The 27,629-nt window shown below is 43.6% G+C and overlaps 1 long non-coding RNA gene and 1 pseudogene across 1 annotated transcript in view; both read left to right on the top strand.

The window, feature by feature from the left end:
- LOC143670299 (uncharacterized) overlaps window positions 1-26,891 on the top strand; it is a 39,682-nt gene extending 12,791 nt beyond the window's left edge. The window contains exon 4 of the long non-coding RNA XR_013169321.1: window positions 26,749-26,891. This is a non-coding gene — a long non-coding RNA (uncharacterized LOC143670299). The remainder of the gene's footprint in view (window positions 1-26,748) is intronic.
- LOC143671038 (COP9 signalosome complex subunit 2 pseudogene) lies at window positions 4,549-10,875 on the top strand (annotated as a pseudogene).
- Window positions 26,892-27,629: the final 738 nt, after the last annotated feature.

Below are 27,629 nucleotides of genomic sequence, written 5' to 3' on the forward strand. Positions count from 1 at the left end.
GACAGGGACTGGTTTCAAAATAATCCAAGGTTGGCTTGGGGGGTCAAGCGAAGGTAGAGTTGAAACAAGATTGGTTACATATTGATAATTATCGGGGCTGAATAACAAGTCTAGGTGGGCTCATTATAATAGTCTCTCTACTTCTGAATGCATTTGAAAATTTCCATAATCAAAACGTGGAAGAAAATCCCATGTGTTCAAACTCCGGAATTGAGTCCATGTTTCAAAACCGAAAAGATAAAAGAAAATAGCAAAATCAGTAAACGATGCAACGGTCACCACTGCAGTGTAAGGAGGCCACTCCCTCCTTACTCAGGAACTTATTAATTAGAGGGAAAGAACAAAGCATTTACCCCAGATTATTTTTATATGAACTGAATTTAAGGGTAACCGAACAGCCATAGCAATGAGGAAAAGTTATTTTTTACGGAAGCATCTCAGCCAATATCTCTGGCAGGAACATGTGAGTTAGAAAGTCACCCTTTTCAATCATTAATGAAATAACTGATTCAAACCAGGACCATCAATAGATAAAACCATTAGGAGGATGTTTGATGAGAAAATTTAAAATAGGCATCAGGTCTTCACCTGGAGAATCTATCAAGCAACCTTAGCGTCCCGAAATGGGGGGAGATCATCATGTGCCTCCTGGTACAGTGCAGTCCGTCTGAGGTAGCTGGTAGCCCCTATGCAATCCTGGTCCCCGAAAAGCTGAGCCCAAATCTAATCAAGAGACAACAAGTTAAGTGACATTAGGAGGCAAATGGACCTCCTGATTGTGGGGAATTCTACAGGACAATTGGCCTGGTTTCCTCGGGAAATAAATGGAAGAAGGAAGAAGGAAAAGGAGGAGGAGAACAAGAGGAAGAGGAGGGGAAGATGGGGGTTGGAGAGTGAAGGAGACTGCATTGGATTAAAACTGAAGAGAAAAAGTAGGCAGCAAATGTGGAGAAAATAAACTGTACAACTATTTTTGAGGCACTAAACATTTCTGATTGGGTATTTCATAATAACGAGGAATAATTGTTAAAAATGTGTTGAGGTGGTATGTGATCAGGTAAGGAAATGTGCATATTTTTTAGAGGACACTGAAATATGTGGGGATGAAGGGACATGATGTCTGGGCTTTACCTTGAAATACTTTGGAGAAAAAAAACAGATGAAGTAGAAAGACAGGAGAGAGGCAGCTAATGTGGCGGGCTCGTGCTGACTGCTGCGGGTGCAGACAGCTGCATGCAGAGGCCTCACCCTATTCTCTCTACTTGTATGTGTTTTGGAGAATTTCTTTTCATGCCATAGGAATTCAGGCCAATCACTGGCTAGCAGAAGCTTAAGAGGGAGGTTAACATGTTCCCAGACTCTCATGTCCACACGCTAGATTTAGAGTATTGATGATTTATTTTAGCTAAGAAGAATGGAAATCCAGACCCCGTCCAAGTGACTGGCAGCTAGGCAAGATTTTATTTTTAACAAGTTTCTTCATTCAACCAGTCAAACCACCAACCCAGTTTAGACACAGAAGATACCGGGGGGCAACAGTTTCTGCCCCAATGACGTCTAATCAAGTCCTGAGACCCTGGCAATGCCTGGCCGTGGGTCCTGGTGCTGCTGCCGGCCGCCTCCGGCTCACGGTGGGTGGGGAGAGCCCAGGTCATCGGGGAGCTCCCGCCGCGGGAACTCGGGGTGCACTCGGTTCTGGGAGGAAGAGCTGTACGAGAGGAAGGTAAAGCCGCTGACCAGCAGCAGCAGGGCGCCCAGGGACGCCACGACGCTGGCCCTCCCGACTTCCTGGGTGTCCGGCTTGAAGGGCAGTTGGAAAGATGGGGGGAAGGAGATGCCCTCTTCCCGCATCACCGTGAGGTAGTTCACGCCCACTGTGCCGTAGACACACAGGCCGGCTGTGATGTGCAGGGCTCCCGCGACCAGGAACCAAAGGGAGGTGGCCTCCCTGCGCCGGAGCCCGACGTACGCGGTCCGGAGCGCGACGACGGCGCTGACTTGGCCCAGGAGGCCCAGGAGGATGGCGGTCAGCAGGAGGCCGTGGGCCCCGCGGAGGCGCAGCGGCAGGGCGGCGCTGTAGGAGGCGTAGCCGTAGCAGAGCGGGTCCTTGCAGAAGTGGTTGGCGTGGTGGTACACGCACGTCCTCCCCATGCCCACGCACACCAGGCCGGACCGGTAGGGGGGGTTGGAGCCGAGGTGCCACACGCGCCAGGCCGCCAGGCCCATGGAGATGACGGACAGGACCCAGCCCACGGTGCCAGCAGCCAGGCCGGCCACTTGGTGGTGGACGCTGCTGAGGGCTAAGAGCAGGGTGGTCGTGTGCTCCGAGGAACTGCAAAGAAATACGGGGCGTGGTGAGGGGGCCTCGGCCTGGGGTCGTGCCCCCCCCTCCATCCCCACCCCTCCCTGGGGACCAGAGGCACCCAGGAGGGACGTGCTCCCCTCTGGACAGAGACGCGTGGCCCTTGGTGCTGCTGCAGGGAGTTCAGGCTGAGCACACGCTGTGAAGGGCCGTTCCGGGGTCCTGATCGCAAGTCTCACAATGCACAGACCTTTGAAACAGGCAGTTCTGCTTCAGGCGTGCTCTAGTTTGCTAGCTGCTAGAATGCAGTATCCCAGAAACAGGGGCTTTTAAAAAGGGGAATTTAATAAGTTGCTCGTTTATAGTTTCTACGGCCGAGAAAATGTCCCAATTAAAACAAGTCTATAGAAATGTCCAATCAAAGGCATCCAGGGACAGATACTTCAGTTCAAGAAGGCCAGTGAAGTTCAGGGTTTCTCTCTCGAGTGAGAAGGCACATGGCGAGCACAGTCAGAGCTTCTCTCTCAGCTGGAAAGGCACATGGCGAACACGGTCAGGGTTCCTCTCTCATCAGGAAGGGCACATGGCCAACACGGTCAGGGCTTCTCTCTCATCAGGAAGGGCACGTGGCCAACACGGTCAGGGCTTCTCTCTCATCAGGAAGGGCACGTGGCCAACACGGTCAGGGCTTCTCTCTCATCAGGAAGGGCACGTGGTGAATACAGCGTCATCTGCTAGCTTTCTCTCCTGGCTTCCGGTTTCATGAAGCTCCCTGCGAGGCGTTTTCCTTCTTCATCTGACCTTTAGAATTGGGCTTCATTGGACAAGGTAAGGAGGGAGCAGGGTTAAGCATTAGAGTGAATTCAACTTTAAAAGAACAAACTGACTTTGATCCCAGCTAAATCCAAAGTTCAACCAGACGCCCGTTAGAAATAAATACAAGTTTTAGTATCACATTTACAAGGTTGTACCACTTAACACTATTAAGAGCTAATCAATCCAAATTAAAACCAACCATATTTCCATTACTAGTTCCAACTTCACCCTGTCCCATTTTTATGAAGGTTCCCTGTGAGAGCACAATTCAAAATCAGGGAAGGGGTGCTTCTGAGTCCCCAGAAGGAGCCATCCTATATACTCTGTCCAACCCTTTCCTTACTGTGCCCTCCCACCCTGAGACAAGTCGGTCTTACCAAAGAGGCAGGTTTTCTGTAGTTGTCTCATGGAAATTAGTTCTAAATGACAGCAGAGAAAGGTCATTCTGTGAGCAACATTTGGCTTTAAGCCAAAGGGACACTCCCTTGCTTTTTTCCCCCCAACTGGGTGTCAATGGATTCCACACTACCCCTTCCACCCTGCAAAAGATCTCCCATCTAGGGCGGGCCATGGTGGCTCAGCAAGCAGAAATGCTTGCCTGCGATGCCAGAGGACCTGGGTTTGATTCCCAGTGCCTGCCATGTTAAGAAAACAAAAAAAAAACAAAAAAAACTCCCATCTAAAAGCCACAACGACCAGCACACGGTGTTGATGTGCTATACTTGAGAAGAAGGAAAGGGAGATGTATATTGCTTTAATAAACCCACTGTGCAACAATTAAACTTGGTTAGAAGCCTGGAGAATGCCAAAAGTAGTCATAAGTACAGGAGGCTGCAGAGCAGAAGGCACAGGTGCAGCCTTTCTTGCAGTCAGTAAATGCTGGGTAAGTAACAAGCTGATATGACTTCACCTGAGCATTAGGGAAGCAAAGAAGTTGCCTTGTCATCCTTGATTGATGGCAGACTTGCTTTTGCTCCCAAATCTGGGAGTGTTCCTGGTGAGGGTGGAATGGATTCTCTGCAACAGGGGGTTTAAATATTTTTTAGAAACCTGATTTTTGACTCCTAATATTTTATTGTATATATTTTATTGTAAGGGTCCTAATATTTTATTGTCCCTTACTGTTGGACAATTAGATGGTTTTCCATTTTTACAATCATCAACCTTCTTTGATCAGCCCATTTGTGGCCGTATAACCTTACCCTCATCCAAATTATTATTATTTTCATTATTATTGTTATTACGACCACTTAGGATAAATCTCTAGAGGTGAAACTGCTGGGTCCAACAGTCTGCATAACTTGTAGGGTTCTGATTCATGTTGCTATATGGCCCACTAGAAAGCAGAGAGTGGTTCATTTGCTTCCCTAAAACAAGGCAAGCAGTGATTTGAGGAGGGGTACTCTTGGATTTAATGGGCAGAGCTCGAGATGCCAGCCATCCTGCACAACGAAACCATTATGGCCATTTTACAGGTAAGGAAACTGAGGCACAGAGAGGTTAGGCAACTTGCCCAAGAAGTATTTTTATTTTGGAGGGCCTGGATTTTCCAGAAATATGAATACATATTACTAAGTAGACCAAGGAAAGATTGTGTACTGGTTTGAAAATGTTATGTATCCCAGAAAAGCCATGTTCTCTTAATCCTCATTCATTATTGTTTAGGGAGAACCTTTTGATTAGATTGTTTCCACGGAGATAAAAGCCACTCAATTGTAGGTGTGTCCTTTTGTTTAGATGGAGATGTGACTCCACCCATTCAAGGTGTGTCTTGATTAGTTTTATAGAGTCCTTTAAAAGCGTGAACATTTTGGAGAAACTTCAGATGCAGGTACTTGGAGAACAATGGCTTCAGAGCCAACAGATACATGCTTGGAGTGACAACAGAGAGAGCAGATGTCTAGACAGGGATGCTTGGGGTCCAGTAGAGGTCACCACGTTTCTTTCCATGAGATGCTGAGGAAGCCAGAACCCAGAGTTGTGTCCTGGAGGAACTAAATGAATGCCCACAGACTCTTAGAGAGGAAACCACAGGAATCAGAAGTTGGAAGCAACAGAACCAGGAACAAGGAACAGCAGATGTGAGCATAATTTTCTTTTGCAACACAGCTTGGTTCCAGTGTTGACTGGAGGATAGAGAAGTTTGGCAAAACTAGACCTTTTTTCAGCAGACAAGGGAAGTGGACCGAAGTTCCATACATCCAGGCCTTCAGGACCCTTAACCCAAATCCTAATTTATGAGGGCCCTGTCACCTATGTTACACCTATACCTCTGATGATACTCATGCAGACATTCTAGACAACCTTCTCTTAAGCTCCCATTAGCATGAGATCCCCTCCTGCAAATCTGGGGCTGCCCCCTCCCTGGTCCACAAGGCCTCCAGGCACTCTCCCACTGGCCTGGCAGGCCACCCCCATCCCCCACCTTAACTGCCCTCCAGCTCTCCCATTCTAGGACCGGGTTGGGGTCGTCCCACTGGAATTACCCAGAGCAGGACCTCTGCTCTAGTTTGCTAGCTGCTGGAATGCAATATACCAGAAACTGAATTCCCTCAGTGAACTTGGCTGGGTCTTCCAAAAAGCACACTAATTTCTGTTTACATTGGGCCAGGTCGGTCATAGAAAATGGCACATGTCCCCGGATGGACCCAGCGTCTCCTTTTGCCACCTCCCGGAGAAGAAGTTTGCCAGGAGGAGGGTGGCAGGAGGTTGCGCCAGTTTGAAAGGATGATGCACCCTAGGAAAGCCATGCTTTAATCCTGATCCATCTGGTGGACGCAGCCATTTCTTTTGAGGTAAAGGAGGGACCATTGTTACTTTGAATGGGAGATCCAGCAGCTCTGTGTGGCCCTTGGAATTTTTTTCACTTACATGACTCCTGGAGGTCCCAGTTCTTGGGTAAAGTAGAAAAGGCAAACCATCAGCTTAGGAAAACCATTGCTAAACTTTGCCAAGAGACTGCTGAGACATGGATGAAATCCTCCCCATCACTCTTCTCAGGGCAAGGGCTGCCCCGAAAAGCACCTTACAGCTAAGCCCTTAGGAGATGACTTATGGGAGACCTTTCCCCTCCTAAGACCTTCTAACTGGTACCGAGACATACATAAAACTGTAAGTCTAGGGCATCATAAATCTAGACTTGCCCTCATAAATGTAGGACAAGTCTAACAGGCTCTTAAGGAATCTGGGAACCGAGTCCTCCTTGCATCCCACCACATCGACTCACTTCTCCGAGTGCATCCAGGGGACCAAGCTTTGTTAAAAAAATTGGAAAGAAAAAATCCTCAGCAGAGCAGCTACAGCTCAAATGGAAGGGCCCTACCCAGTGTTCTTAACCACTCCTATGGCTGCCAAACTACAAGGGATTACTAGCAGGGTACACATTTCTAGGATTAAACTTGACTTTCCTAAGTTCCCACAGGAGAAGGAAAAGGAAGGCCTGGAAAACACGACAGAAATACAAGCACCCTATTCTTGTGAACCAACCCAGGGCCTGAAGCTTCTTTTCGTGAAAACCGGATAAATCATCTGACCGAAAGAAAAGGATGAAGTTATTCCTTTCTCTCTGTGTGTGTCCTCTTTTTGTATTCAGTCCTGTTGCACAGTCTGTATCCCTTCAGCTCCAATTACCCAATATCTTACCCTATTTCTATCTCCTGATGGTCTCTGTTACCAATGACATATTCCAAGTTTATTCACTAATGTCAGTTCATATCAGTGAGACCATACAGTATTTGTCCTTTAGTTTTTGGCTAGTCTCACTCAGCATAATGTTCTCAAGGTCCATCCATGTTGTTACATACTTCATAAGTTTATTCTGTCTTAAAGCTGCATAATATTCCATCGCATGTATATACCACAGTTTGTTCAGCCACTCGTCTGTTGGACATTTTGACTAGAGCATTTCCTAATATAACTCATGTAGATAGTTTGATTGAATGTCATAAGTACTTAGAATCTCAAGGACATGAGATTTTGTTGGTTTGTCCACAGTGATGCCCCGATGAATCCCAGAGTGATTTGATCAGTGACTGGAAAAGTATTTGCAAGCCCCCTTCGGGGAACGGTGAGAGCAGGGAGAAATTCAACTTCCCCAAGTTGAATTCTTGATATTCTCACAAGCAGTGTGGACAACCAAAGCTGTAGGCTGAGCCCCCAGTCTTGGGGTTTGTTCATATGAAACTTAACCCCACAAAGGATAGGTCAAGTCTACTTAAAATTTAGGCCTAAGAGTCACCCCCAAGGGAGCCTCTTTCATTGCTCAGATGTGGCCTCTCTCTCCAGCCAACACGACGAGCAGTCTCACCACCCTCCCCCTCTCTGCGTGGGACATGACTCCCAGGGGTGTGGACCTTCCTGGCAACGTGGGACAGAGATCCTGGAATGAGCTGAGCCTGAGCATCAAGGGACTGAGAAAAACCCTAGAATGAGCTGAGAATTAACATCAAGGGATTGAGAGAACCTTCTCGACCAAAGGGGCAAGAGTGAAATGAGACTAAGTGTCAATGGCTGAGAGATTCCAAACAGAGTCAAGAAGTTATCCTGGAGGTTATTCTTATGCATTAAGTAGATATCACCTTGTTGTTCAAGATGTAAGGGAGAGGCTGGAGGGAACTGCCTGAAAATGTAGAGCTGTGTTCCAGTAGCCATGTTTCTTGATGATGATTGAACAATGATATAGCTTTCACAATGAGACTCTGTGAATGTGAAAACCTTGTGGCTGATACTCCTTTTAGCTACTATATCAACAGAAGAGTAGAACCTATGGAATAAAAATAAATAATAGGGGGGAACAAATGTTAATATAAATTTAGTTTGAAATGCTAGTGGTAAATGAAAGCGAGGGGTAAGGGGTATGGTATGTATAATCTTTTTTTCTCTATTATCGTTTTATTTCTTTTTCTGTTGTCTTTTTATTTCTTTTTCTAAATCGATGCAAATGTTCTAAGAAATGATGAATATGCAACTATGTGATGATATTAAGAATTACTGATTGTATATGTAGAATGGAATGATATCTTAATGTTTTGTTTGTTAATTTTTTTAATAAAAAAGTTTAAAAAAAAGGAATGTGTTTGTTCAGCCTACCGCCTTAGTTTATAGCAAAGTAAATTTGCTTGTATTTCTTCTTTATATCAAAGTTTTAAAAAATCTAAAAATTATGTGTGTAGGTGAGTTATAGTGGCCATGAACTTCATTTCAGGATTATAAAGAGGCCCCCTTTTAAAAGGGGGCTTTCTAATTTGCTAGCTGCTGTAATGCAATATACCAGAAACAGAATGGCTTTTAAAAAGGGGAATTTAGTAAGTTGCTAGCTTACAGTTCTAAGGCTGAGAAAATGTCCCAGTTAAAACAAGTCTATAGAAATGTCCAATCTAAGGCATCCATCCAGGGAAAGATACCTTGGTTCAACAAGGCCAATGAAGTTCAGGGTTTCTCTCTGTCAAGTGGAAAGGCGCATGGTGAACATGCTCAGGGTTTCTCTCTTGGCTGGAAGGGCACATGGCGAACACGGCACCATCTGCTAGCTTTCTCTCCTGGCTTCCCTTCACGAAGCTCCCCGGGAGGCGTTTTCCTTCTTCATTTCAAAATTTCGCTGGCTGGTGGACTCTCTGCTTCTTGTGGCTGTGTCACCCTGCTCTCTGAGAATCTCCCTTCTCCAAAATGTTTCCTCTTTTGTAGGATTCCAGTAAACTTATCAAGACCCACCCAAATGGGTGGAGACACGCCTCCACCTAATCCAGTTTAACAACTACTCTTGATTAAATCACATCTCCAGGGACATGATCTAATTCCAGTTTCAAACATACAATACTGACTAGTGATTAGAAGAAACGGCTGCCTTTACAAATGGGATTAGGATGAAAACATGGCTTTTCTAGAGTACATACATCCTTTCAAACCAGCACAGGGGCACTGGATGTGGCAGAATGGAGAGCAACTCTTCTTGAATCTTGCTACCTGAGCATTGCTTGGATCAGCTGGTGGTTCTTGGGCTTACAAGTCAGTGGGCTCCAAAATTTGGAAAGGAAATGGCTCTTTTCTAAGGACCTCAGAGTACAAAGGTCATGCAGTTGGCCTTGGCCATCTCTTCCATTTGTCTTCACTTGGTGATTTCTGGGGAAGGAGTTGCCTTTGAACAGGGCCCACATTGTGTTGGGAGCTGATCAGGGAGGGTGGAGCAAGGTCCTCATGCATGCTTTCTACCCCTGATTTTCAGAAATCAGTAATTCTCAAAACCCGCACCACCTGCAGGTCTTGTTAAAATGCAGCTTGTCAGCCCCTCCCCCGGAGTTTCGGATTCCACAGGGAATTGGCATTTCTGACCACCTCCCAGGTGAGGCCTGTGCACTTGGCTGCTGCCTTAAATCCTTGTCCATGGTGGACATGCCATGAGAACATGCCATTATCCTCACTTTCCCAAGTCCCAGGATGTTAAGGAAGTTTGCTGTGTTGTAAAGGCAACAGGCATGGGATGGCAGGTCCTTTCCTGGTCGGTGGAACTAGCTGTGATCAATTCCCCACGGGGAAAACAAGATTGTCTACATGAAAGCACCCCCCCCCCCCCATGAGCCTTTGTGCCTTTTAATCAAACTCTTAATTGAGATAAGATCACTCCTCCTCTTGGCAACTTAGAAACTGGTACTTTCGAAGAATACCATCTTTTCAGAGAAAGAGAAAATGGAGCCTCAAATTGTCAGACTCTTTTCTCATTTGTGTGTTCTGTTGGACTTGTTCCTTTCAGTCATGTTAAAAATAAAGACCCTCATGGGCTTTCTGAAAAATAAATAAATAAGAGAGAAAGAGCCCCTCTTCCCTCCCGGCCAAGAAAATGACCCCAAAACAGCATTAAACAGATTCTAAAAGGTTTTGGAACTTAAAGGTAAAGAAGGAAGATAGGGATTTAAAGCACTGAAGCACATGATAAGACTAACTTAAGACTGACAAATTTTCCAGAAATGACGAACAGATATAAAGAGCTATTGACTTATATTTGGAGTGCAGTCACAAGAAATTATCCTGAAAAATCCATTAATTCTATCTTTGATTATATCTCCACTTCTACACAGATGGATTTACGGCAGGAATTCTATGAAACAACACTGGAAGCTTTGAAAGATGCTAAGAATGAGAGACTGCAGTTTAAGACAAACACAAATCTTGGAAAATTACATTTAGATTGAGAGGACTATGGAAAGCTTCAAAAAATTTTATGCCAATTACATCAGTCTTGCCAGTCTGATGATGAAGAGGACCTGAAAAAGCTGATCACAGGAGCTGTGAGAGAATGTGATGTTTAAATGCACTTGAGAGAAGGTGAATTTGAAAAGGCACACAGTGATCTTAGGGGAGCATTCAAGAATTGTGATGAATCGGGGAGTCCCAGACAAACCACTTGCTGAAAATATTTGGTCTTAGCAAAAATGCTAATGAAATCAGGATTAAATTTTCAGAACACATCAGGCGACAGTAATTTTGCCATTCCCAGTTCTTTTAAGAAGTCCTTCATAGGGGACGTACTGAAGAGCTTTTGCGAAACATCAGAACACAAGTGCTCGTAAAGTTAATTAAGCCTGCCACAAAAATATATATTCCTTTCATGTCTGAGGTGTTAACCACACCAGGGCATACCGGAGAAGTTATTCACGGCCGAATCCATGAAGTCAGAAGAGGGAGGGGCGCGGTCGACTGCTCCAGATAAATGCACCAAGCATGTAAAGTCTCTCAGCCAGGCTGTAGGCAGTAAACTGGCCTAACAGAGAATAAGCTTTTACGGATGTACTTTAAGCAAGCTGCAGAGATGGACTTCTTAAAAGAACTGGGAATGGCAAAATTACTGTCGCCTGATGTGTTCTGAAAATTAATGAAGCGACGGCAGAGGCGCTTTTCTCAATCGAGTGGTTTGTGTTTTGGGCTGCATTCATCCCAAGAAGAACAGCTTTCATCTCCAGAAGAAAACCAAAATGCCATGGGATTTCTGCAGCCTTGACATCTTGCCCTAAACATGCAACATTATGGTAACGGTCATGGGGAGCCTGACCAGAGAGAAGATGTTTTGGTCATGATTTTAAATACACTGACATGCTACTGGTGGTTAAATGGAAACATTTTACATGCAGAAGTTCTCACAAATAACCTGCAATCCCTTGAAATGCATACCCTTTTGAACACTTCCTTTTCTCATGTATAAACCAAAATGTTCGCTGCATTTTGCAAAATGTCAGTTCTCCAAAAATGTGTCTGGATATTTATTTCTGGACCTGCGGGTTTGTCACTTGAGGCCACTATGGTTTTTACTTAGAAACCAGACAGAAGTCTGCTGAAGTAAGAAAGGATTGGAAACAGGGTGCTCAAGATGAACGAGGCACTCCTATGCCAGATCTCCAAGGGGAGCTTTTCAGGGCAAGGAGCATCTTGGTGTGGCCTACATTGCACTTTCCATGACCACCGTCCGAGAAAGCACATCCCGCACCTTCTCACGTCTCAGCTTGCGGAGAAAGCCATAGCGTTTCTGTGGCGCCACGGAGGAAATGCACCCGGCGGCCCTTACAGAACCTGCTTCTCCCCAGGGGTTCCAGCCGCGACAGAAGCTTAGGGGAACGAGATCTTAGCAACCCACTAATGACTGGTGGTGCCCCACTCAGGGAGGTACGTGCTAGATGGTCTTCAGAGTGTTTTGCAGCCTCTCACCCCAGGTTCCTCATCTGAGCCACAGAGCACAGAAAATGAAGTGGGTGACTCTTTCCTCGCTTCTCCTCGGGAGAATATATAACTATTTCCACTCTAGGTGCATAGCATAGACGTTAATCCATTATATTCAGCAGATTCCTTGGGCTATTAGTGCTTAATCCTTACTCAATTTGAGAAAAGCTGGAGAGTAATTGAAATTGCAAGTTGTGACATCTTTTGGAAAGAACAGAATCATGAAATTTTAGAGCCGGAGGTGACTTAGCAATGGCTAGTTCAGGCCTAGAGAGACTACGTAATTTGTATGCAGTCACTTAGCTAGGTAGTGGCGGAGCTGGGACTAGAACTCAGGGCTCCTGACTTTTGACTCAGATTTCCACAATGTCAACATTTTAATAAAGAACAAGTGAATAAATGAATAAGCACATTAACAAAACGTTGTGTTTCTCGGATTTATATGGACTGCAATTTATTTTAACATAATTTGGCATAAACAGAGTGCTGTAAATATGTCTGCAAATTAACTTTAATCTTGCACATCTCAGGGGCAGTCAGTTTACCTGTGAAGTTCCCTAGCCAGGAAGGCACATGCCAAGGGTAGGTGGTTGGCAGTGAAAGGACCCTAACCAGGAGTCCACATTCTGGAGCCACTCTAAATTTGTACTAGGGAGCTTATTAATTCACCTAAGGAGTGTTAGAAAGAAGTTTTCACTGGTGAAATGGGCAGTGTTCAAGATATGCAATCTGTTGAAAAGATTATCAGAGATCCCAGCACTAGCATCAACTGAGTTTAAATGTAGAGCAGATTTTTCCCCCTGTTTTAGAGTGCCACCTAGTGGAATTTTCATGTAATTGTAGAGTAGATCACCCTATTTCTTATGTTAGAGTGCCACCTAGTGGAAGTTTTGTGTAATCGTAGAGCAAAGTTCTTTTCTATTTCTTGTGTTGGAGTGCCACCTGGTGGAAATTTTGTGTAATCGTAGAGCAATGTTCTTTTCTATTTCTTGTGTTGGAGTGCCACCTGGTGGAAATTTTGTGTAATTGCTAGAATGGCAAAGTCCCAGAGCCCCATTCCAAATTTAAATAAGAAATGGGGAGGGGACCTGCAATCTATGTTTTGTAAAGCTAGAGACCTAATGATTTGGAGCAGTTGTCTTATGTCTGCCACTTGTTGGGGACTCAGTCCTCTGGGTCTGCTTTGGAATCAACATTTGGTAAGATGCTTGTTGCAGCACCTGAAAGGACAGAGAGGGGACCACACCAAGCTTCTGGGAACAGGCTATATGGCAGGTAGTATATCTACACTCCAATAAATATTTGATTTTGATAGAATAATAAAATAAAAAGCCTGTGGCTTTTATTATAACATGGTAGTGGAGTTGTGGCAAATAATGAGACAAATAGCATCTACTTGCTTGAAGTGGGGGAACACCACATTTATCCAAATAACCTGACAAAATTGAAGTGCCAATTTAATTCATTCACCCAACAAATATTTTATGGACTACCCATTCTAGGATTTTGGAATACCCAAGACACCAGACAAAAACTGCATTATAAAGTGGCTTATATCTCTTTGCAATAACCCATATAAAAAGCAACTGGTATCACCCCCAACTGGTAGCTTTAATCAAAAGGTATCCTGAGAACCAGAAACAGTACAGAACAGCTCCCGGAGCCACAATAGTGACCGGACACACAGCATACCCCAGTCTGGACCAGCTGGACCGGCTGCGAGCACCCCCCAGAACCGTAAGTTCCCAAAACTGCGGTGGCCGGCGCCCCTCCCCCACAGGCCGCTTCCCAGAAGGGAAAGGAAAGGACTTTACCAGCAGCATGGACTGGGCACAATCAAACGCCAATTGTTGAACTAATTAACAAATTCTGACTACTAAAAATAGGCCCCCAGCTTAGGTGAACCTGATCAAAGTGGAGGTTGCTCATTTTTGCCCCGGCGCCAAGAGGGCAGGACTGATAGAAAAGGGGGGGGGGAAAAAAAGGAAACAGAGGTTTTTGTGGCTGTGTATCTACAAAGGCTTGACTGCCTCTGGATACAGTGGCAGGACTTTTCAGGCTGCAACTGCCCCAGGCATAGGCAGAAGTGAGCTCTTTTGGGGGCTTGTCTGGAGCCTGTGCCTTCCCCAGGGGAGGGGTGAAGCCTAACTCAGGTGGAATCCCTCCATCAAGGAATTCAGACACCAGGGCTTGGTAATTTGAAGCCATTAAAACCATCCTACACGGACTTCCGGAGAAGATGGCGGCTTAGTAAGGTTCGCGTGTCTTAGTTCCTCCTCCAGAACAACTACTAAATAACTAGAAACAGTACAGAACAGCTCCCGGAGCCACGACAGAGACCAAACACACAGTGTACCCCACTCTGGAACGGCTGGACTGGCTATGAGACTCCGCTGCGGTGAGGTCCCCGAGCGGTGCACGCTTCCCCAGGCTGCGGCGGCTGGCGACCAGCCCCCCTCCCTCCCTCCTTCCCGGTCCGCCTGAGAGACTTGGATCAGTGGTTCCCCAAGCTGCGGACCAGCTACCAGAGCCCCTCCCCCATGCGTGGCTTCCCGGGCTGGCTGGGAGTCTTGGATCGGCGGTTCCCCAAGCCGCAGCAGCCGGCGACCGGAGCCCCTCCCACACACGCGACTCCCCAGGCCGGCTGGGAGCCTCGGCTCGGCGGTTCCCCAAGTCACGGTGGCCGGTGCCCCTTACCCACGCGCGGCTTCCCGGAGGGAAAGGAAAGAGTCTCCAACAGTAGTAGAGACTGAGTCCAACCTAACACCAATAGTGGCATTAATGAACAAATTCTGACTACTAAAAGTAGGCCCTTAGCTCAGGCGAAACTGATCAAGGTGGAAGTCGCCTATTGGGCTAACTGAAAAAGAGGAAAGGGGGCAAAACAGAGCCTTTTGCGGCTGTTTCTGCGGAGGCTTGGTTGCCTCTGGGCTCAGCGCTTGGATTACACAGGTTGCGACTGCCCCGAACACAGAGGCGGGCTGCTTTCAGGGCTCTCTACCACCTGAACCTTCCCCGGGAGGGGTGAAATGCAACCCAGGTGGAATCCCTCTCTCAAGGAATTCAGATCCCAGGACCTGACAATTTGAAGTCATTAAAACCAACCTACAACCTTTCCTCTGTCTCCACCACACACCCAGCAGCGAGAGTCTTCCAAACTTAAAGGAGCCACAACATCTTTTGCTGGTGGGACCCGCAGACAGACAAGCACCACATACGGGGCAGGATAAGAAAGACAGAGCCCAGAGACTTCACAGGAAAGTCTTTCAACCTGCTGGGTCCCACACTCAGGGAAATCTGATTAAATGCCCAGATGCCAGCAAAAAATAACAAATCACACCAGGAAAATTGAAGATATGGCCCAGTCAAAGGAACAAACCAATAGTTCAAATCAGATACAGGAGCTGAGACAACTAATGCTGAATATACGAACAGAAATGGAAAACCTCTTCAAAAACCAAATCAATAAATTGAGGGAGGACATGAAGAAGACATGGGCTGAACAAAAAGAAGAAATCGAAAGTCTGAAAAAACAAAACACAGAACTTATGGGAATGAAAGATACAGTAGAAGAGATGAAAAAAACAATGGAAACCTACAATGGTAGATTTCAAGAGACAGAGGCTAGAATTAGTGAACTGGAGGATGGAACATCTGAAATCCAAAAAGAAACAGAAACTATAGGGAAAAGAATGGAAAAATTTGAGCAGGGGCTGAGGGAATTGAATGATAATATGAAGCGCACAAATATACGTGTTGTGGGTGTCCCAGAAGGAGAAGAGAAGGGAAAAGGAGGAGAAAAACTAATGGAAGAAATTATCACTGAAAATTTCCAAACTCTTATGGAAGACCTAAAATTACAGATCCAAGAAGTGCAGCGCACCCCAAAGAGAATAGACCCAAATAGGCGTTCTCCAAGACACTTACTAGTTAGAATGTCAGAGGTCAAAGAGAAAGAGAGGATCTTGAAAGCAGCAAGAGAAAAACAATCCAACACATACAAGGGAAACCCAATAAGACTATGTGTAGATTTCTCAGTAGAAACCATGGAAGCAAGAAGAGAGTGGGATGATATATTTAAATTACTAAAAGAGAAAAACTGCCAACCAAGACTTCTATATCCAGCAAAATTATCCTTCAAAAATGAGGGAGAAATTAAAACATTTTCAGACAAAAAGTCACTGAGAGAATTTGTGCCCAAGAGACCAGCTCTGCAAGAAATACTAAAGGGAGCACTAGAGTCAGATACGAAAAGACAGAAGAGAGAGGTATGGAGAAGAGTGTAGAAAGAAGGAAAATCAGATATGATATATATAATACAAAAGGCAAAATGGTAGAGGAAAGTATTACCCAAACAGAAATAACACTAAATGCTAATGGACTGAATTCCCCAATCAAAAGACATACACTGGCAGAGTGGATTAAAAAACAGGATCCTTCTATGTGCTGTCTACAGGAAACACATCTTAGACCCAAAGATAAACATAGGTTGAAAGTGAAAGGTTAGGAAAAGATATTTCATGCAAATAACAACCAGAAAAGAGCAGGAGTAGCTATACTAATATCCAACAAATTAGACTTCAAATGTAAAACAGTTAAAAGAGACAAAGAAGGATACTATGTACTAATAAAAGGAACAATTAAACAAGAAGACATAACAATCATAAATATTTACTCACCGAATCAGAATGCCCCAAAATGCGTGAGGAATACACTGCAATTACTGAAAAGGGAAATAGACACATCTACCATAATAGTTGGAGACTTCAATTCCCCACTCTCATCAATGGACAGAACATCTACACAGAGGATCAATAAAGAAACAGAGAATTTGAATATTACAATAAATGAGCTAGACTTAACAGACATTTATAGGACATTACACCCCACAACAGCAGGATACACCATTTTCTCAAGTGTTCATGGATCATTCTCAAAGATAGACCATATGCTGGGTCACAAAGCAAGTCTCAACAAATTTAAAGATTGAAATCATACACAACACTTTCTCGGATCATAAAGGAATGAAGTTGGAAATCAATAATAGGCAGAGTGCCAGAAAATTCACAAATACATGGAGGCTCAACAACACACTCTTAAACAATGAGTGGGTCAAGGAAGAAATTACAAGAGAAATTAGTAAATATCTCAAGGCGAATGAAAATGAAAACACAACATATCAAAACCTATGGGACACAGCAAAGGCAGTGCTAAGAGGGAAATTTATTGCCCTAAATGCCTATATCAGAAAAGAAAAAAGGGCAAAAATTCGAGAATTAACTGTCTACTTGGAAGAACTGGAGAAAGAACAGCAAACTAACCCCAAAGCAAGCAAAAGGAAAGAAATAACAAAGATTAGAGCAGAAATAAATGAAATTGAGAACATGAAAACAATTGAGAAAATCAATAAGACCAGAAGTTGGTTCTATGAGAAAATCAACAAGATTGATGGGCCCTTAGCAAGACTGACAAAAAGAAGAGAGAGGATGCAAATAAATAAGATCAGAAATGGAAGAGGAGACATAACCACTGACCTCACAGAAATAAAACAGGTAATAACAGGATACTATGAACAACTTTACGCTAATAAATACAACAATGTAGATAAAATGGACAAGTTCCTAGAAAGGCATGAACAACCAACTTTGACTCGAGAAAAAATAGATGACCTCAACAAACCAATCACAAGTAAAGAAATTGAATCAGTCATTCAAAAGCTTCCCAAAAAGAACAGTCCAGTACCAGACGGCTTCACGTGTGAATTCTACCAAACATTCCAGAAAGAATTAGTACCAACCCTGCTCAAACTCTTCAAAAAAATTGAAGTGGAGGGAAAGCTACCTAATTCATTCTATGAAGCCAACATCACCCTCATACCAAAACCAGGCAAAGATATTACACAAAAAGAAAACTACAGGCCAATCTCTCTAATGAATATAGATGCAAAAATCCTCAATAAAATTCTAGCAAATCGTATCCAACAACACATTAAAAGAATTATACATCATGACCAAGTAGGATTCATCCCAGGTATGCAAGGATGGTTCAACATAAGAAAATCAATTAATGTAATACACCACATCAACAAATCAAAGCAGAAAAATCACATGATCATCTCAATTGATGCAGAGAAGGCATTTGACAAGATTCAACATCCTTTCCTGTTGAAAACACTTCAAAGGATAGGAATACAAGGGAACTTCCTTAAAATGATAGAGGGAATATATGAAAAACCCACAGCTAATATCATCCTCAATGGGGAAAAATTGAAAACTTTCCCCCTAAGATCAGGAACAAGACAAGGATGTCCACTATCACCACTGTTATTCAACATCGTGTTGGAGGTTCTAGCCAGAGCAATTAGACAAGAAAAAGAAATACAAGGCATCAAAATTGGAAAGGAAGAAGTAAAACTATCACTGTCTGCAGACGATATGATACTATACGTCGAAAACCCGGAAAAATCCACAACAAAACTACTAGAGCTAATAAATAAGTACAGCAAAGTAGCAGGTTACAACATCAACATTCAAAAATCTGTAGCATTTCTATACACTAGCAATGAACTGAGGGGGAAATCAAGAAATGAATTCCATTTACAATTGCAACTAAAAGAATAAAATACCTAGGAATAAATTTAACTAAAGAGACAAAAGACCTATACAAAGAAAACCACAAAAAACTGTTAAAAGAAATCACAGAAGACCTAAATAGATGGAAGGGCGTACCGTGTTCACGGATTGGAAGACTAAATATAGTTAAGATGTCAATTCTACATAAATTGATTTACAGATTCAATGCAATACCAATCAAAATCCCAACAACTTATTTTTCAGAAATAGAAAAACCAATAAGCAAATTTATCTGGAAGGGCAGGGTGCCCCGAATTGCTAAAAGTATCTTGAGGAAAAAAAATAAAGCTGGAGTTCTCACGCTGCCTGACTTTAAGGCATATTATGAAGCCACAGTGGTCAAAACAGCATGGTACTGGCATAAAGATAGATATATCGACCAATGGAATCGAATAGAGTGCTCAGATATAGACCCTCTCATCTATGGACATTTGATCTTTGATAAGGCAGTCAAGCCAACTCACCTGGGACAGAAAAGTCTCTTCAATAAATGGTGCCTAGAGAACTGGATATCCATATGCAAAAGAATGAAAGAGGACCCGTATCTCACACCCTATACAAAAGTTAACTCAAAATGGATCAAAGATCTAAACATTAGGTCTAAGACCATAAAACAGTTAGAGGAAAATGTAGGGAGATATCTTATGAATCTTACAATTGGAGGCGGTTTTATGGACCTTAAACCTAAAGCAATAGCACTGAAGAAAGAAATAAATAAATGGGAGCTCCTCAAAATTAAACACTTTTGTGCATCAAACAACTTCATCAAGAAAGTAGAAAGACAGCCTACACAATGGGAGACAATATTTGGAAACGACGTATCAGATAAAGGTCTACTATCCAGAATTTATAAAGAGATTGCTCAACTCAACAACAAAAAGACAGCCAACCCAATCACAAAATGGGAAAAAGACTTGAACAGACACCTCTCAGAAGAGGAAATACAAATGGCCAAAAGGCACATGAAGAGATGCTCAATGTCCCTGGCCATGAGAGAAATGCAAATCAAAACCACAACGAGATATCATTTCACACCCACCAGAATGGCCATTATCAACAAAACAGAAAATGACAAGTGCTGGAGAGGATGCAGAGAAAGAGGCACACTTATCCACTGTTGGTGGGAATGTCAAATGGTGCAACCACTGTGGAAGGCAGTTTGGCGATTCCTCAAAAAGCTGAATATAGAATTGCCATACGACCCAGCAGTACCATTGCTGGGTATCTACTCAAAGGACTTAAGGGCAAAGACACAAACGGACATTTGCACACCAATGTTTATAGCAGCGTTATTTACAATTGCAAAGAGATGGAAACAGCCAAAATGTCCATCAACAGAAGAATGGCTAAACAAACTGTGGTATATACGTACGATGGAATATTATGCAGCTTTAAGACAGAATAAACTTATGAAGCATGTAATAACATGGATGGACCTAGAGAACATTATGCTGAGTGAGACTAGCCAAAAACTAAAGGACAAATACTGTATGGTCCCACTGATGTGAACCGACATTCGAGAATAAACTTGGAATATGTCATTGGTAACAGAGACCAGCAGGAGTTAGAAACAGGGTACGATGGTGGGTAGTTGGAGCTGAAGGGATACAGACTGTGCAACAGGACTGAATACAAAAATTCAAAAGTGGACAGCACAATACTACCTAATTGTAATGTAATTATGTTAAAACACTGAATGAAGCTGCATCTGAGCTATAGTTTTTTTATATATATTTTTTGTATTTTTTATTTTTATTTTTTTCTCTATATTATCATTTTATTTCTTTTTCTGTTGTCTTGCTATTTCTTTTTCTAAACCGATGAAAATGTACTAAGAAATGATGATCATACATCTATGTGATGATATTAAGAATCACTGATTGCATATGTAGGATGGAATGATTTCTAAATGTTGTGTTAGTTAATTTTTTTAGTAAAAAAAAAAACCCATCCTACAACCTCTCCTCTGTCTCTACCATGCCCCCAGCAGGGAGAGCCTGCCAAAGTTAAAGGTACTGCATCATCTTATGCTGGTGGGATCTGCAGGCAGACAAGCACCACATACTGGGCAGGATAAGAAGAACAGAGTCCAGAGACTTCACAGGAAAGTCTTTCAACCTGCTGGGTCTCACCCTCAGGGAAAACTGACGCAGGTGACTCTTTCCTCATGATAGGAGGCCAGTTTGGTCTGGGAAAATCTGGCTGGGGTCTAAAATATCTAAGTAGACCCTCCTAAGTGTGTGTGTGGGGGGAAAGGCACCACACAAGCAGGGCAAGAAACAAGAAAACAAGAACTGAAAAATTCTCCTCTGTTAAACAAAACTTAAGCTAAAGGTCCAGATAAAGCTGAACAGAATGTCAAAGAACAGACATACAACAAATTCATCCAGCAAGAAAACCCTAGATAGAAGAAGTGAAAGCAATCTCCAGAATAAACTAATTAAGGTAACTAAATGCCTAGACACCAGCAAAAAATAACAAATCACACTAGGAAAATTGAAGATATGGCCCAGTCAAAGGAACAAACCAACAATTCAAATGATATACAGGAGCTGAAACAATTAATTCAGAATGTATGAACAGACATGGAAAACCTCACCAAAAACCAAATCAATGAATTGAGGGAGGATATAAAGAAGGCAAGGAAAGAACAAAAAGAAGAAATTGAAAGTCTGAAAAAACAAATCACAGAACTTATGGGAATGAAAGGCACAGTAGAAGAGATGAAAAAAGCAATGGAAACCTACAATGGTAGATTTCGAGAGACAGAACATAGGATTTCTGAACTGGAGGATGGAACATCTGAAATCCGACAAGAAACAGAAACTGTAGGAAAAAAAATGGAAAAATATGAGCAGGGACTCAGGGAATTGAAAGACAATATGAAGCGCACGAATATATGTGTTGTGGGTGTCCCAGAAGGAGAAGAGAAGGGAAAAGGAGGAGAAAAACTAATGGAGGAAATTATCACTGAAAATTTCCCAACTCTTATGAAAGACTTAAAATTACAGATCCAAGAAGTGCAGTGTACCCCAAAGAGAATAGATCGAAATAGACATACTCCAAGACATTTACTAATCAGAATGTCAGAAGTCAAAGAGAAAGAGAGGATCTTGAAAGCAGCAAGAGAAAAACAATCTGTCACATACAAGGGAAACCCAATAAGACTATGTGTAGATTTCTCAGCAGAAACCATGGAAGCTAGAAGACAGTGGGATGATATATTTAAATTACTAAAAGAGAAAAACTGCCAACCAAGACTCCTATATCCAGCAAAATTGTCCTTCAAAAATGAGGGAGAAATTAAAACATTTATAGACAAAAAGTCACTGAGAGAATTTGTGACCAAGAGACCAGCTCTGCAAGAAATACTAAAGGGAACACTAGAGACAGATATGAAGACTGAAGAGAGAGGTGTGGAGAAGAGTGTAGAAAGGAAGACCATGAATAAAGGTAAAAAGAAGGAAAATTAGATATGACATATAAAATCCAGAAGGCAAAATAGTAGAAGAAAGTACTACCCATGCAGTAATAACACTGAATGTTAACGGAGTAAACTCTCCAATCAAAAGGCAAAGTCCCAGAACTCATTTCTAATCTAAATAAGAAATAGGGTGAGAATCTGCAATCTGTGTTTTATAAAGTTCTCTAGCTGATTTGTATGCCAACTTGAGGAGTGCTCGTGAAGTTTATAACAAAGGAGGAACATTTCACTGGGTGGCACTCTCATAAGTATTAGCTGAGAACATCTGTTCTACAAGAGCTGGATAATTCCAGCTGGTGGCATTCTAACATATGAGATAGAAAACATGTGTTTTGCAATTACAGGAAAATCTCAGGTTGGTACTGTAACCTAGTAGGAGAAACATGTGTCCTGCATTATAGGAAAATTCCTCCAGGCGGCACTCTAACCTGAGAAATAGGAGAAACATATGCTTTACAGCTAAATGAAAATTCTGCTGGGTGGAAGTCTAACAAGAAATGGGGAAAAAAAACCCTCTGATCTACAAGTGCATGAGAAGTCCACTGGGAGGAAATCTAACATAAGAAATAAGAAACATATTTAACATAAGAAATAAGAAACATATATGGTTTGCAGTTACATTTGAATGCCACTCGGTGGCAGCCGAACATAATAAGGAGGGGGGGGAACACCTCACCTGTAATTACAGAAAATTTCCACTGGGCGGCACTCTAACAGAAGAAACAGAAAAACACCAGTTCTGCAATATGTGAAAGTTCCACTGGGTGGCACTCTAACACAAGAAATGGAAAACATATGGCCTGCACTTACATAAAAATTTCCATTTGGTGGCAATCTAACACAAGAAATAGAAAATGTAACTGCTCTGCAGTTGAAATTACATTTTGTGGTAATCTAAAAATTTTTTACTTGCTTTGAAACTAATTATAATTCTATTCAAATCTAAGCTAAATAGACAGTAATAGCAATGAATGGTGGTAAACTTATAGGACTTACTGCTTAGTTAAATAAAAATCTAGTACCTACATTTTTGGTGCTTTAGACATATCTTAACTATAGTGTTTATTCCAATGTATTTTAATGGCTTGTTCATACATTCTTCTCTTCCCTAGCAGGTCCTCTAAGGCTGGGATGAAATCATTTAATTTTTGTATCTTCCCAGCCTCTACTATAGTAGCTGACACATAACAGGCATTCAATAAATATCTACTCAATAAGTAAAAGAAAGGATTAAAACTAAATGGGGCCAAGAAAATATGAACAGCCTAAAAATCTAGGGGTTTTTAGCTCTATTCCTAGGGCTCCTGCAGTTGGACAGGTAGGGTAAAATGAGATTCAAACAAATTAAAATGATGGAAATTTCAATGCTCTTGACTTGATGATTTTAAAACATCAGTGAATTGAAAGATTAGAAAAATTAATAAAACTCATTTTTAAAAGATGAAATTCAGTAAGAAAATCAAGTCTGATTGAGTTTCTAAAGTAGAATTTTTTTTTTAGAGCAGTTTTAGATCTATGGAAAAAATTGCACAGGAAATACAGAGAGTCCCCATGTACTCCTGCTAACAGCCTCTCCCCGAGTTCCTCCTGTTAGTAACATCTGCATGGTAAATTTGTCCTCCCAGGAGACCCCAGCGCCATCTTCCTGCCACCTCTCTTGTCTTTTGAATGGGGCTCTGGATTTGGATTCAGGTTTAAGAACTAAAACCAAAAAGAAAGCTCAGAGGGTAGAATTTCAGGCATCAGCCTCTGATTGGGGATTGTTTGTAAAGAACAAATTTGGAGATCTTTCCCCAAACCAGCTGTGCCTTTGCCTACACAGCTGGGAGCTCCCGGGGTGGCTTGGCTGTGACTCCCAAGGAAGTTACCAAATGCCTTCTTTCCTGACCATTAGCCTCTTTAAAAATAAAAGTAGGTTTTAAAGGCCCTGGCCTTCCTGGTCTCTGTCATTAGTCATTGCCAAGCAGACTGCCCCCACCCCTCCTTGCCTCATAGCTGGCTCAGCACCCATACTTCAAGGCCCTTGGCATGCTCCCAACCCCTCTCCCAAGTCTTTCTCCTAATGTGACCACTTCTATCATCCCCTCTCCGGTGCAATCTAATTCGGTCGCCATTGTCCATCTCTGACCTGGACTTCTGCTGAGGTCGAATGGCAATCTCCCCGCCCCACCAACTTGTGTCCTGCGCCAACCCACCCCCCACGCAGCAGTCAAAGGGGCTTCCGAGAGCAGAAATTGGATCTTGTCCACCCCCTGCATAACGCCCCCCAGCATCTGCCCGCTGCAATCACAGTCGGCCCCAAACCCCCTCCTAAGGCCTCCAAAGGCCCTGCCAAGATCTGAGCCCTCCCCCCCCCCCCCCCCACCTTCCTGTTCCCTCGCAGCCAGCCCCGTTGGCTTTGCTCTTTCTGCTCCTGAGATGCTCCAAACTCATTGCTGGCTCAGGGCTTTGCACTCACGGTTCCTTCTACTTTCCGCCCTGGCCCACCTGCCCCTGCTCTTGGGTCACGTCCTCAGGGAAAAGCCCCCTCTTCCCCCAGGGCCAAGGGATACGCTGCCACAACACTCCTTTACTTCTTGCTCACGCTTGCCAGCATGGGGAGGTTTTGCTGACATATAAGCGTCAGTGGTTAATGTCTACCCCTCAGGGGCCTCTCCTCCAGGGGAGGCCCCTAGAGCATCCTGTTCACTTCCATATCTCCAGAGCCTCTGAGCACGGTGGGAGAGAGAATGGAAGGTTTTTAAAGGGAGGCACCGCTTCTGTGGCGTGGGACCACATATTTGCTGTCATTTTGCACATTGAGGAAGTGTCCTCATCTTCTGAAGTAGATATTACTTTGGGGTTAAATGTTGACATGACACTGGTTTTTGCAAAATGAAATAAAATGATGCAAGTCGCAAAACAAAGTTTGCATCATCTTATGTCACGTCTATGATTTTAAGTCCTTTTAGTCCAGTGGTTCTCGACAAGGGGGGACTTTGGCCTCTCAGGGGACACTCGGCAGTGTCTGGAGACATGTTTGGCTGTCACGAGTGGGAGGAAGATGCTACTGGCATCGAGTGGGTCTAGGGCTGCCATTCAGTGTCCCACAGTGCACGGACCACGCCACAACCAAGAATCATCCCGTCCAAGGTGCCAATAGTGCCAAGAAGGAAAAGTACCATCTTAGACTGTGAAAGCTAACGCTGCAGCATTTCAAAAGAAAATGTATATTGTTTATATATATATATATATGTATAGTATAGAAAATTTGAAAAATACAGACAAACCCAGAGGAGAGAAACTGCTAGCAATTGTTAAGTCCTGTGTGTTTCAGCTTTCTCGTATTTTTTTTTCTATGCCCCATATATTATTACTAACAAAAATATCTACCAGAAATATTGCTCGGTAATTGTTTTTTGTGTAATTGTGCCTCATGAATATTTTTTCCATGTCATCAAGTAGCATTTTATAATGTGATTTTTAATGAGTAAATAATATTTTGCACCATGATTTGTTTAATCATTCCCCTACTGTAAGGCATTTATATTTTTCTAATGTTCTCTATAATTTCCAATGTTTTCATCAAACATGAACATCTTGGCATTCATGTTTTGCTTCCACTATGATTACTGTCAAAAGATGTATTATTAGTAATTGAACGGTCAGAAGGAAAGGGCATATTTTGAGGCTTTAAAAATGTCTGCTTTAAACCGATTATGATGACAAAAAAAGTCTACTTTAGACATTCTGAGCTCCCCAGAAGCGGATCTCTGGAAACAATGACTTGAGTGCAAGTCGCTTCTTGGGAAGCCCCAGTCGGGGAGTGAGGAAGTGAGGCTGGGAAGGGAACAAGGCCAAGGCGAGGGGGCCTCAGAGGGGGGTGAGGGACACACCTGGGCACTGTCCCACTGTACCATGTGGGGACAGGAAGCTGGGGGATGGGGCCACTGACCCAGGGCCATGCCCAGGGGAAGGAAGGCTGCCCAGGGCTGACCGCCGACCCCCCACTCCTGGCTGGCCTGGCCCACATGCCCTGTGGCTGGAGGGCGACAGATACCTGTGGTAAGAAGCCACTAGTGGCCACGGGGACGGCAGGTGCCGAGGGTGGTGTTGTTGGTGCAAAGATGCATCAGCTAGGCCAGCCCCGGGGTGAACACAATGTCCGTGTCCACCGGGCATTTTTTAAATAAACAAATGCCACTTGGCCCCCTTTCCCCTTATAGGCTGAAAGAGTTGTGTGTTTCTAGAGTAGGAGGTGAGCTCGGCCACAATCCAAGCCGAGGTCCCCGCTGCACAAATGAGGGAGCTAGGCCGGAGTGGGCAGGCGGGGGCAGGCTCCTCTGTCCCATGTGGTGGAGGACTCCCAGTGCCTTGTGGGAGGCGGTGGCATTCAGCTCTGGAATGCTGACTGCGTGGTAACTGTCTGTCCCTCCGACACTCTCTGTCTCAGAGCTTTGAACTGGCTGTACCTTCTGCAGAGGTGGTTTCCCTTAGATCTCCGCACAACTGTCACTTCCTCATAAAGGCCCCTCTAGCCTGTGGTTAGAGACCTTACTCCTAAGATAAGTTCAGGGGGACATCACCAACTTGTCAAAGCACCAACGAAACACACAGACACCTGGGGACTGTATGGACAGCAAATACAAAGTGTTTCAAAATGTTTAGGGAATGGGCAGGTGGGTTGGGTGGAAGCAAATGAAGAAGGGAGAGTCAAAGTGAATGCGTGCCAGCAAACACGGGTTGGGGAGAATCCTGATTTGTTGTGATTAGTTACCGTAACTAACCTCAATTCTATTCTCTACCTTCTCGGCCCTGTTCTGTGCCCCCAGGAGGTTGGACCTGTCTGAACTACTTCATCTGATCCTGTTGGCTTCAACCAGTGGGTGACACCAGCAAGAGATGGGAGCTAAGTGCGCTCAGCATAATTATCCCTACCCCGCAGCTCCCTCCTGTGGAATTCCATCCTTTCCGAATAAACCCTTTATTAAACTTGTGTCGACTTAGGACCTTGGTGGGTATAATTGTCATATCTAAAGCTTAGACATTCCACCCTGCACCTATTTATCCCAGAGTCTTTTGCACAGTTGCTTAAAATGATGTGATGCAAAGTTTCCCATCTGGTTCTCTTTTTTCCTTTCTTGAAGGCCATGTTTTCTTTTTCATCTTTGTGACCTTTAAAAACTTCCCCCAGGTTGATTTTCTGAATATAGCTCCTGACTCCAGAGGGGTCTGGCATTGTCATCCCTATCAGAACACCTTCCTGCCCCCTGCCCTATGGGAAAGCTGAGCATGGAGATCATTTGAGCTTTCTGAATGCCAGGAAGGTGCACATGGGAGACAGATGAACATCATCTCCAAAGAAATCACAATTGTGAAATGTCGATGGTTCTGACTTTAAAAAAACCTAGCAGTGACCTTTGCGTGAGAGCCCATTCCTCTCATATGGTGTTAGGAGTGGGAAGAGGGCTCTGAATGGAAGGATGGGATTTCCTCTCCCCAGATTCACACCAAGATGTCTGTCTTTCACCCCCAAGAATAGCAGGTTTTGGTAAGACACACAATTACAATTCATACGAAGTGCACTATGGGACGTGGTCAATGTTAGGGGTAAAACAGAACATTGATATGGCTTAATGATGTGCCTTCGTTCCATGACCTGCTACCCCAGGGCAGGATGGCTGGAGTAGACAGGAACTCAAACCCTGAAAGA

This window comes from Tamandua tetradactyla, chromosome X, assembly GCF_023851605.1.
Source record: "Tamandua tetradactyla isolate mTamTet1 chromosome X, mTamTet1.pri, whole genome shotgun sequence".
In the NCBI taxonomy this organism is placed as follows: Eukaryota; Metazoa; Chordata; class Mammalia; order Pilosa; family Myrmecophagidae; genus Tamandua; species Tamandua tetradactyla.